This window comes from Heterodontus francisci, chromosome 34 (assembly GCF_036365525.1).
Source record: "Heterodontus francisci isolate sHetFra1 chromosome 34, sHetFra1.hap1, whole genome shotgun sequence".
Classification (NCBI taxonomy): domain Eukaryota; kingdom Metazoa; phylum Chordata; class Chondrichthyes; order Heterodontiformes; family Heterodontidae; genus Heterodontus; species Heterodontus francisci.
The window spans coordinates 6158410-6170595 of NC_090404.1; the positions used below are offsets into that span (position 1 = coordinate 6158410).

At 45.9% G+C, this 12186-nt stretch overlaps 1 protein-coding gene and 1 gene segment (V, D, J or C); one reads left to right on the top strand and one right to left on the bottom strand.

The window, feature by feature from the left end:
• LOC137348552 (Ig heavy chain C region, secreted form-like) overlaps positions 1 to 12186 on the bottom strand; it is a 703592-nt gene that overhangs the window by 147200 nt on the left and 544206 nt on the right.
• The window catches only part of LOC137348969 (zinc finger protein 286A-like), a 63240-nt gene that overhangs the window by 31864 nt on the left and 19190 nt on the right, over positions 1 to 12186 (top strand). The window contains exon 3 of one of the 3 annotated variants that reach the window (XM_068014210.1): positions 6490 to 7672. The exons of the other annotated variants lie outside the window; for them this stretch is intronic. The gene's annotated coding sequence lies outside the window, so the exon portion shown is untranslated. The remainder of the gene's footprint in view (positions 1 to 6489; positions 7673 to 12186) is intronic. 3 annotated transcript variants of the gene reach the window in all.

The following is a 12186-nucleotide window of genomic DNA, read 5'->3' on the forward strand; positions in this document are numbered from 1 at the left end:
TATCCCATATGCTTTCCTAACCACCTTAATTACCTGTGCTGCTGCCTTCAGTGATCTATGGACAAGTACACCAAGGTCCCTCTGTTCTTCCTAGGGTCTTACCATCCATTGTATATTCCCTTGCCTTGCTAGTCCTCCCAAATTGCATCACCTCACACTTCTCAGGATTAAATTCCATTTGCCACTGCTCTGCCCATCTTACCAGCCCATCTATATCGTTCTGTAATCTAAGGTTTTCCTCCTCACTATTTACGACACCACCAATTTTCGTGTCAGCTGCGAACTTACTGATCATACCTCCTATATTCACATCTAAATCATCAATATACACAACAAACACCAAGGGTCCCAGCATCGATCCCCGCGGTACACCACTGGTCACAGGCTTCCACTCACAAAAACAACCCTCAACCATTACCCTCTGCCTCCTGCCACTAAGCCAATTTTGGATCCAAATTGCCTTGGATCCTATGGGCTCTTACCTTCTTAACCAATCTCCCATGCGGGACCTTATCAAAAGCCTCTGTCATCTCCCCCTCTCGCTGCCCCCCTCTCTCACTGCTCCCCTCTCCCTGTCCTCCCTCTCTCTCTGTGCTCCCTCCCTCCCTGCCCTCAACTCTCCCTGTCGCCAGTCTCTCCCTGTCCTCCCTCTCTCTCTGTGCCCCCTTTCCCTATCCTCCCTCTCTCTCGGTGCCCACCTCCCTCCTTGCCTTCACCTATCCCCACTCTCTCTCCCTGTCCTCCATCTCTCTCTCTGTCCCATCTCTCTCCTCGTCCCCTCTCTTTCCCTGTCCCTCTCATTCTCTACCTCTGTCCCTCTCTCTCCCCTTGTTCCCCCACCTCGCTGTCTCTCCCTTTCTCTCTCTCCCTGTCCTCTCTTTCTCTTCCTGCCCCCCCCCCCCCCCCCCCACATCTCCCTGTCCCTTTCCCTCCCTGTCCCTCTCCCTCTCTGACAGTTGCAGAGAGCGGGAACTCTCAGCTGAGCAGTTTTGTGGTTGGTCTGTTCTTTAAAGAAATCACAGCTGTCAGTTTCACAGCTTCCAGGTACTTCCAGCAGAGAGCGCGCTTCCAAATCTCAGACAAGTTCAGGGTTTTCGGCAGGCTTTAAAAAAAGTCGGAACCTGCCGGAAAACCACAAAGTTGTCCAAGGTTCTGAAGTGCCATCTCTGTTCTGAGCACCTGTCTGCTCCGAAACTGACACTTGCAATTTTTTTTTAAGCTGGTCTGGTCAGAAAAGAGAAGCCAATGGGAAATTTCTAATCCCGGAAATTACCAGTCACGGACCTCAAAAATTTTACCATAGACACTGCAGTCCGTGTATGGGCACATTGCCGACCCCTTACCGTGCCTCCCTGAGGGAGTTGCCTGTCTTTCGAATCTATTCAGAGTCTGGAACATGGTCACCTATAGTCAGGGCGCTCCTCTGACGATGGAGGAGAGGGCTCCAGCTGCCCAGGGAGCCGACTCTAGGGACGAACCGACAGATGGAGGAGTAGCTGAAGCCTCCGGGACACCCCTCAATGCAGGTGTCAAGGGGGCTCAGTAGTGTGGAACGCTCCAGGCTGAGGTGACCCTCAGCCAGAACTGCTCATTGGAACCAGGCCCCGGGAGCCAGTCCAACCCAACCTGAGCCACCTCTCGGAAATGCCCGCTGTGCTGTTCCATACTGTGCATTGTGGTTTCCTATACGGGCTGCTCCTCCACACTCTCCACTTCCTCGCCCACGTCTGCCACCTGGACATGTCGTGGCGGTCCGTGATGCCATCTGGCGGCAAGGGGAATCCCCGGTGGAGGTCTCTCTACTCGGGAGTCCTCCCCCTTTACATCAGGGACCTGGCTGGAGGGTGCTGCACGGGGCTGTCCTGTGCAATAGGCTTTTAAGTAGGTTCACAGACTCCCAGGCTGCCTGTAATTTCTGCAGCTTGGATGAGTCCGCATACCATATGTATTGTTCGGACCGACCACTCTTGTCAAAGCCCCCAATCAAAATGTACAATTCTGATTGTGGTGGAAGAGATGCACTGATAATTCAATCCTGTTGCTCCACAGATCGCCTAACATATCATTTAAAAACTTTCCAAATTAAAGAAAGACACAGCCAAATAGTACCATCTATTAACCCCCGAATGAGGCCAACCAAACCAGGTGTCTTTAAATCAACAAATTAACTTTTTAATTAGAAGAACTAAATTCTTAAACAGTACGAAGATATAAACAACATTTAAAATAGAAAAGTTAGAGTCCTTGCAGATTTACAATGTTGCTTGAAGTCCTCACAGAATGTTGCTTGTAGTCCTCACAGAACGTTACTTTCCTTCTCCAGCGAATTTGAACAATTAACGACTTGCAAACTCTTTCAATGGAATCAAGCTGACTTTAGAGTTTTTGAGGGATATAAGAATTTAAATTACCAGAGATATCTGTTTTGGCTTGACTTTTTTTAGAATTTTGAGGGATAAACAGACTAAAAATCCTCTTCCTTCAGTTTAAACAGTTAAGAGCTCTTTCTTCAGGTGCCAACACCAGTTGTGTCTGTATGTCTCTGTGTGTTCTGAGAACAAACTATCTTCAACAAAAACCAGTTCAAAACTGAATTGTAACAAATGTATCGCATGAGACTCACTCCTAGTGGCTATATCTATAGTAACAAGAATGCACCCTTTGAATCCCTGTTTCCAAATGGCTGTTTCTAACGGCAACTGAAAATACACCTTTCCATAACTCCTGAGGCTTGCTGGTTGTTAAAGCAATACTGATCCTTGGCAAGCCTTAAAGGCAAACCACATATTCCGAAAAAAAACTGCAGGACCATGACAGTATGTGGAGTGTTCGAGGTTGCAGCCCCTCTGAGTATTTAAAGGGGCTGATTTTTAGTTTTAATTGCATTTCAGCTCCACATTTCTGATCTTTGGGCAGTTGGTGTGAAAGGGGGTGGGCAAGGAGGAGGATCCCCTCAGTCTGTTCCTGTGCCTGGCCCTCAAAGGCCCACTGCCTGGCAATTCAGAGGTCCATGCAGTGGGCCTTTGAGGGGTCCATCCACCCTCATTGCCTGCTCCACTTCTGAGGTTATATTCATGGCCAGGTGTCCCTAAAAAGGGAGCATAGGGTGTCCGCTGGTTCGCACGAGGCCTTCCGCCAGCGGTGGACACCGCAGGAGCAGGAGTGCATCGTAGATGTGGAGAATTGTATTTTAATTTGAGTTCAATTTTATTTATCTGTTTTTAAATAAAGTTATTTATTTAAAATGCATATAAATGGGACCTGGGGAATAAAGGCTCCCCATCAAAATAAAAGGGGTCTAGGGTATAAAGGCCACCTTAAAATGAGAAATAAAAAGGGTTAGATACAGAGTATCCCTCTACACTGTCCCCATCAAACACTCCCACAACAGGTACAGCACGGGGATTAGATACAAAGTAAAGCTCCCTCTACACTGTCCCCATCAAACACTCCCACAACTGGTACAGCACAGGGTTGGATACAAAGTAAAGCTCCCTCTACACTGTTCCCATCAAACACTCCCACAACAGGTACAGCACAGGGTTAGATACAAAGTAAAGCTCCCTCTACACTGTCCCCATCAAACACTCCCACAACTGGTACAGCACAGGGTTAGATACAAAGTAAAGCTCCCTCTACACTGTCCCCATCAAACACTCCCACAACTGGTACAGCACAGGGTTAGATACAAAGTAAAGCTCCCTCTACACTGTCCCCATCAAACACTCCCACAACTGGTACAGCACAGGGTTAGATACAAAGTAAAGCTCCCTCTACACTGTCCCCATCAAACACTCCCACAACTGGTACAGCACAGGGTTAGATACAAAGTAAAGCTCCCTCTACACTGTCCCCATCAAACACTCCCACAACTGGTACAGCACAGGGTTAGATACAATGTAAAGCTCCCTCTACACTGTTCCCATCAAACACTCCCACAACAGGTACAGCACAGGGTTAGATACAAAGTAAAGCTCCCTCTACACTGTTCCCATCAAACACTCCCACAACAGGTACAGCACGGGGTTAGATACAAAGTAAAGCTCCCTCTACACTGTCCCCATCAAACACTCCCACAACAGGTACAGCACAGGGTTAGATACAGAATAAAGCTTCCTTTATACTGTCCCCATCAAACACTCTCAGGGCAGGTACAGCACAGGGTTAGACACAGAGACCATAAGAAATAGGAGCTGGACTTGGCCATTTGGGGTAAAGCTCCTTCTAAATTTCATTGGCTGTAAAGTGTTTTGAGACGTCCTGATGTCATGAAAGGAGCTACAAAAATACAAGTCTTTCTTTAACAGAGGAGAAAAGGCCCAAAACTGGAACAGTCAACAGCAGCATTTCAATTAGTCTCCTCTTTTCCTGGAAACAAATAATCCACACACAAACAGCTAGTTTTTTTTAGCCATCACAGACACAATGGGCTGAATGGCCTCTTTCTGTGCCGTAACTTTTCTGTGATTCTACTGTGTGTTGGAAATAAAGTTGATTTATTTGATATTTATCCAGAATATCAAACTGCAGCCCAGCTATAGGGGTTATTAACATCAGCAGAAACAAACATCAACTATCAGAATTAACATGGTTCAGTCTGGATGTGATTAATAGCAGCAATATCAGCAGAATCCAACCCCTACAGTTACTTGTGAACTCACTTGTGTCTCAGGAGGTTTGATGACTGAGTGAATTCCTTCCCACAAAGAGAGCAGGTGAATGGCCTCTCCCCAGAGTGAGTGCATTGGTGTCTCAGCAGATCATTTCTACTCACAGTCAAAACAGGTAAGTGGTCTCTCCCCAGTGTGAGCAAGTTGGTGTGTCAGCAGAGAGAATAACTCAGTGAATCCCTTCCCACGCATGGAGCAGGTAAATGATCTCTCCCAGTACAAACTCGCTGGTGCCTCAGCAGGGTGGATGACTGAGTGAATCTCTTCCCAGAGCCAGAACAAGTGAACGGTCTCTCTCCAGTGTAAGTGCGTTGGTGTTTCAGCAGATAATTTCTACTTTTAAAGCTCTTCCCACAGTCAGAACAATTAAAAGGTCTCTGATCAGTGTGAACAAGTTGGTGACTCAGTAGGTGGGATAACTGAGTGAATCCCTTCCCACACACAGAGCAGGTGAATGGCCTCTCCCCAGTGTGAGTGCGTTGGTGTTTCAACAGATAAATTCTACTTTCAAAGCTCTTCTCACAGTCAGAACAATTAAAAGGTCTCTGATCAGTGTGAACAAGTTGGTGCATCAGCAGGTGGGATAACTGAGTGAATCCCTTCCTACACACAGAGCAGGTGAAAGGTCTCCGATCAGTGTGAATTAAGTTGGTGTTTCAGCAGAGCAGATGACTGAGTGAATCCCTTCCCACACACAGAGCAGATGAATGGCCTCTCCCCAGTGTGAATAAGTTGGTGTGTCAGCAGATCAGTTGACTGAGTGAATCCCTTCCCACAGTCAGAGCAGATGAACGGTCTCTCCCCAGTGTGAGTGCGTTGGTGTTTCAGCAGGTGGTTTGACTGAGTGAATCCTTTCCCACAGTCAAAGCAGGTAAACAGCCTCTCCCCGGTGTGAGTGCGTTTGTGTGTCAGGAGGGCCGATTGCCGAGTGAATCTTTTCCCGCACAAAGAACAGGTGAACGGCCTCTCCCCAGTGTGAACTCGCTGGTGTCTGAGCAGGTTGGATGAACAAGTGAATCCCTTCCCACAGTCAAAGCAGGTAAACAGCCTCTCCCCGGTGTGAGTGCGTTTGTGTGTCAGGAGGGCCGATTGCCGAGTGAATCTTTTCCCGCACAAAGAACAGGTGAACGGCCTCTCCCCAGTGTGAACTCGCTGGTGTCTGAGCAGGTTGGATGAACAAGTGAATCCCTTCCCACAGTCAGAGCAGGTAAACGGCCTCTCCCCGGTGTGAGTGCGTTTGTGTGCCAGGAGGTTCAATGACCGAGTGAATCCCTTCCCACACAGAGAACAGGTGAACGGCCTCTCCCCACTGTGAGTACGTTGGTGTAGCAGCAGCTCGTTTTTACTTTTAAATCTCTTTTCACAGTCAGACCATTTAAAAGGTCTCTTATCAGTGTGAACAAGTTGGTGATGAGTGAGGTAGGATGACCGGGTGAATCCCTTCCCACAAATGGAGCAGGTAAATGGCCTCTCCCCAGTGTGACTGAGTCGATGAGTTCCCGGCTCGGACGGGTAATTGAATTCTTTCCCACAGTCCCCACATTTCCATGGTTTCTCCGTGGTGCGAGTGTCCTTGTGTCTCTCCATTTTGGACACTCACTTGAAGCCTTGTCCACACAAAGAGCAGGTGAATGTCCTCTCCCCAGTGTGAGTACGTTGGTGTAGCAGCTTCTCCCTGTTGTGAATGTAGCAATGTTTTTTCAGGCTGTGTAACTGGTTAAAGCTCTTTCCACAGTCAGTGCACTGGAACACTCTCACTCAGGTGTCTTTGTCTCAGTGATTTTCCAGTCAGACTGATGTTTGAAATCTTTTCCCACAGAAAGAACAGAAAAACATCTGATATTCAGGTCCTGATGAATCGTGCGACTCTTGTCAGATCTTGATGTGCTGCCTGGTTTGTGTTTCCCATCTGTAAATCCTCCCCTTCTTATGCCCTGTAAAAGGAGTTTATAAAAGTCATGACTGTCAGTTGAGGACAGAAATTCTGAACAGACAATTCTAGTTTCTATGGAACATTTTTTCCTCTCTTGTTCCCCCAAAGCTGTAAATCCCAATCCCAATCCCACACACTCTCCCTCCTCCCTGGGCTGAAATCCAAACTCATCGCACCATTTCTTTCCTCTACTGCCAGCTTTCTCCCTGCCTCCCTCCCTCTACTCTGGCTGGGTTCAGTTCTCCAGCCCCCAGTGTGCAGAGGGAGAATCAAATCAATGATTTTCTCTCCGAGTCACTGGGACCCTGAAGCCCCGCCCACTTTCGGTGTCGTCACCAAGATGGCCACGCGTACGCTCTGTTCATGCTCAACAAGATGGCGGCCATTAAACTGGGTCTGATCTCAGAGCTGCAAACGCGGGATATGGAGGTCCTTCAATAAGAGTAAAATCTGGAGGTTCTCATTCGGGACTTGTGGTTTACACCAGGCGTTTCTGAAGCCTCCCCGCTCACACCGACTATAAAAGCGTCTCCAGCACTCGCACAGCTCTGATCAAAGTGACACTGCGCATGCTCCAGATTCACTCCAGCACTGCGCCTGCGTTCTAGTCTCCTGTGGCGTGAATCGGGCACATTCACCTCCGCGTGGAATGCTGGGTAACAGATTCCACTCCCCCCCCCCCCCCCCGTGATTGGAAAAAAATTCACTGTGATCCTATTGCGATGAACGTAATAAAAAAATTCACACAGAAACCCAAGTTCAAGGGCCCTCTGCTATGCTCCAGTCCCAGATGTGATGAATAACAGCGAATCCAATCCTGAAGTTCACAGGTGAACTCAGTGGTACCACTGGTGTTAATTTCTTCCCACTCACAGAATATTGAAACAGCATCTCTCCAGTGGGAGAATGCGCTGATCGTGCAACAGCTGCTTTGAAATTTTGAAGATTTTCCCACAGTCGGAGTGTTCAAAGTCTTCTAAGGTGGAAACACTCCCAAGACAAATACAACACGGGTTAGATACAGAGTAAAGCTCCGTTTGGACTGTCCCATCAAAAACTCCCAGGGCAGGTACAACACAGGTTAGATACGGAGTAAAGCTTCCTCCGCACCAGGGTTGTCCAACATATGGCCCATGGGCTAGGATCCAGCCTGCCAAAGGTTTCCATCCAGCCCATAAATGTATTTCAGAGATGAGAAATTTCCCATTCTTTCAGAACAGCACTTTTTTTAATTGTGCTGTCAGTTTCACAGCCGACAGGTGCTTGGAGTGGGAACAGCATTTTTCCAACTTCAGACAGAGTTGGGGTTTTCCAGCGGGCTTTTAAAAAAATGTCAGGACTCTCCAGAAAACTCCAAATGTGTCCAAAGTTGGGAAAGTACTGTTCCCGATGTCAGCGGCTGCCAGCTGTGAAAGTGACTTGCAACTATTATTTTTTTTAAATTGGCCAACCACAAAGCTGGTGTGTGGAGTGTTCCCGCTCCCTGCAACTGTCAGAGAAAGAGAGAGGGGGCAGAGAGAGAGAGAGGGTGAGACAGAGATACAAGGGGCAGAGAGCGAGGGGGGTACAAGAGAGAGAGAGGGCAGAGAGAGAAGGCAGAGAAAGAGGTGCAGAGAGCGAAAGAGGGGACATGAGAGAGAGGGGGGATAGAGAAAGAGGAAGGGACAGAGAGAGAGAGCGAGAAAGAGAGAGGGACAGAGAGAGGGGGCGGGCTCAAGAGAGAGGGGCAGAGAAAGGAGGGGGCAGAGAGCAAGAAAGAGGGAGAGAGGATCAGTGAAAATGGGAACAGAGGGAGAGAAGGGAGTAAGTGAGAGAAAGAGGGAGAGGGGGACAGAGAGAGAGAAGGGAGACAGACCGAGAGAGAGGAGGAACAGACAGAGAGAGAGAGGGGGAGGGGGAGGCGACAGAGAGAGAGAGAGGGAACAGAGGGAGAGGAGGGGGACAGAGAGAGAAAAACGACGACACAGAGAGGGGTATAACAACACAGAGAGGGGGAATAACACAGAAATGGGGGAACAGCACAGAGAGGGAGGAACATAGTAAGAGACAGGGACAGAGAGAGAGAGGGAGGGAGAGAGAGCGCAGTCAGGATCACTCCTGACAGATGCACATCTATCTGGAATACTCTGCATTAATACAAGTGTGTCGGCAGAGACTACATGTGCAAGCAAAGAAATGCAAGGTATCTCACTAAATCAGTGTCCAACATAGTGATGAGAAAGTAAGTCAATCAATTAATCTTCTCATTTAAAGGTTCTTCACAAAAATGCACATTTGTTGTTTTTATTAATGTAAGATAATTTTTTAATGCCTTTATCTTTACGAAATTGTCCTACCTGCCTCCTATGTAATCAATCTTCAGTTTTTAAACTTACAAGAGAGAAGTTGAAAATCGAATAGCAAAAACACTTGCTCTGGTCAGGTAGGAGTTGAACAGGAACCACCCACACCCCTCACCACATGGGCATAATACCTAGCCAGCGGTGCTGGTCCCTGGGTATCCCTGTGTATACTTCCAAAGATTCAGGGAAGGAAATTCAGAAGCTCCTTTGGGAGTTTAATGACTTTGTAATGGATATTTTCTGGTGTGACTTGTGGGGTTCAGAATGGTAAAATATTTGTTTTAGTGAATGAGTGCAGAGGATTCAACATTTCACCTTCTTTCTCAAAATTTATTCTCTCTTGAGACCAAGTTGCTAAACGTTTATATAGTGTAGCAGATATCAGCTGATTTGCAGAGGTTCCCTGGGGATATATTTCCTTCAGTGTGTCGTCATTTGTTTATTAAACATGATGAATATAGTTACTCTCCATTTAACAGATTAGCTTCTTTGAATAATTTGCTTTGTTGACCAGGGATCGAACCAAGGCTGTAGCAGGAAAGTACCAACCCGTAATCACTAGACCAACAAGCCCTGCATCAAATTTAGACATAATTGAAAATGTTGGTTTTAATTGATGTTTGACTTTTTGTGCTGGATGTAAATCAATTTCATAACTCTACTGCTTACAGATCTATTCACATATTTTTTGCTTCAATCGTCTTCATTCGGAAAAATATGTTCTGCCTATTTATTTCTCTCTCACTTTTCATTTACGCCTAAATACATTTATACAGAACACAGATGTACACAAATACATTCAGAAATAACACACACACACACACACACACATTTATTTAGAACCAGCTCACTCATACACCCACAATACATTTACAAGTATCACAGTATCAATCTTCAATATTTATATATTTAGAATCTGATGTATATTATAAAAATAAAAGTTACTTTACAACTGACACACATACAAATTATTGCACTCCGAACACAAACACTCAAGGTTTATATAGAAATGGAGCAACCACATACACACACTCACAGTTTATATTATCACACGGTCCTGTTTGAAGTTCTGGGAAAAGTCGACACACCAAAGGTTGAATAGTTTTTCACGAGCTGCCCGTCCTGTTGTGTATTTGGAGCAGTTTCCTACTTTCATAGCGGTGATTCTGAGTGATGATTCTGGGACTCGGTGTGTGGAATTGGATTTGAAAGCTAAAGGAAATTCACCGCTCAGTGTTCAGCTCTTTTAATTAGCCAAACATAGACTGGGATAATAGTAGTGTAAAGGGCAGTGAGGGGTAAGAGTTGCTAGAGTGTGTTCAGGAAAATTTTCCACAACAGTATGTTGCTAGTCCAACGAGAAAGGAGGCACTGCTAGACCTGGTTCTTGGGAATGAGGTGGGCCAAGTGGATCAAGTAGCAGTAGAAGAGCTTTTAGGGGATAGTGATCATTGTATCACAAGATTTAGGGTGACTCTGGCAGCATAGTCAGTTTAGTGATATAGTTTAGGCTGACTATGGAAAAGGACAAGAAGCAATCCAGGGTAAGAATAATTAACTGGGGTAAGGCTAACTTCAATGGGGTAAGAATGGAGTTGGGGCGAATCAATTGGAGTCAAAGCTGGCAGGAAAACCGGTAGATGAACAATGGGCTACCCTTAAAGAGGAGATAGTTCGGGCACAGTCAAGGTATGTTCCCTCGAAGTGGAAAAGTAAGGCAAACAAATCCAGAGCTCCCTGGATGGCAAAAGAGATGGAGATAAAGAAGAAAAAGTGTGCTTATGATAGATGCCAGGTAGAAAATATTATTGAGAACCAGGCTGAATATAGAAGGTCCAGAGGGGAAGTGAAAAAGCAAAGCGAGAGCATGAAAAGAGATTGGTAGCTAGCATTAAAGGGAATCCCAAAGTTTTCTATAGGCATATAAATAGTAAAAGAGTAGTAAAAGGAGGAGTGGGGCCGATTAGAGACTAGAAAGGGAATTTGCACATGGAGGCAGAGGGCATGGCTGAGGTATTAAATGAATACTTTGCATCCGTCTTTACCAAGGAAGAAGATGCAACTCATGCAATCTTGAAAGAGGAGGTAAGTCAGACACTGGAGGAGTTTAAAATTGATAAAGAGGAAGTATTAGATAGCCTGCCTGTATTTAAAGTGGATAAAGCACCAGGGGCGGATGAGATGCATCCGAAGATACTGAGGGAAGTGAGGGTGGAAATTGCAGAGGCACTGGCCATCATTTTTCAGGCATCCGTAAACTCGGGGGTGGAGACCAAAGACTGGAAAGTTGCAAACGTTACGCCCCTGTTCAAAAAAAAGGTGTAAAGATAAGCCCAGCAACTACAGGCCAGTCAGTTTAAATTTGCTGGTGGGAAAACTTCTAGAAAAAATAATTAGGGACAAAATCAATAGTCACATGGACAAATGTGAGTTAATCAAGGAAAGCCAGCGTCGATTTCTTAAGGGAAAATCAAGTTTAACTAACTTGCTGTAGTTTTTTGAGGAGGTAACAGAGAATGTTGATGAGGGCAATGCTGTTGATGTGGTGTACATGGACTTTAAAAAGATGTGTAATACAATGCCACACAATAGACTTGTGAGCAAACTTGTAGCTGATGGAATAAAAAGAACGGTAGCAACATGGATACTAAATGGGCTGAGTGACAGGAAACAAAGAGTAGTGGTTAATGGATGTTTTTTGGGCTAGAGAAAGGATTGCAGTGGACTTCCTCAGGGATCAGTGTTGGGACCCTTGCTTTTCCTGATATATATTAATGACCTAGACCTTGGTGTACAGGGCACAATTTCAAAGTTTGCAGATGATGCGAAACTTGGAAGCATTGTGAACTGAGAGGCAGATAGTTTAGAACTTCGAAAGGACAGAGACAAGTTGGTGGAATGGGCAGGTAGGTGGCAGATGAAGTTCAATGTGGAGAAATGTGAAGTGATTCATTTTGGTAGGAAGAATATGGAGAGACAGTATAGAATAAAGGGTACAATTCTAAAGGGGGTGCAGGAGCAGAGGGACCTGGGTGTATATGTGCATAAGTCATTGATGGTGGCATGACAGGTTGAGAGAGCAGTTAATCAAGCATACAGTATTCTGGGCTTTATTAATAGGAGCATAGAGTACAAGAGCTAGAAAGTTGTGTTGAACTTGTATGAGACACTAGTTTGGCCTCGGCTGCAGTATTGCGTACAATTCTGGGCACCACACTTGAGGAAATATGTGAGGGCATTG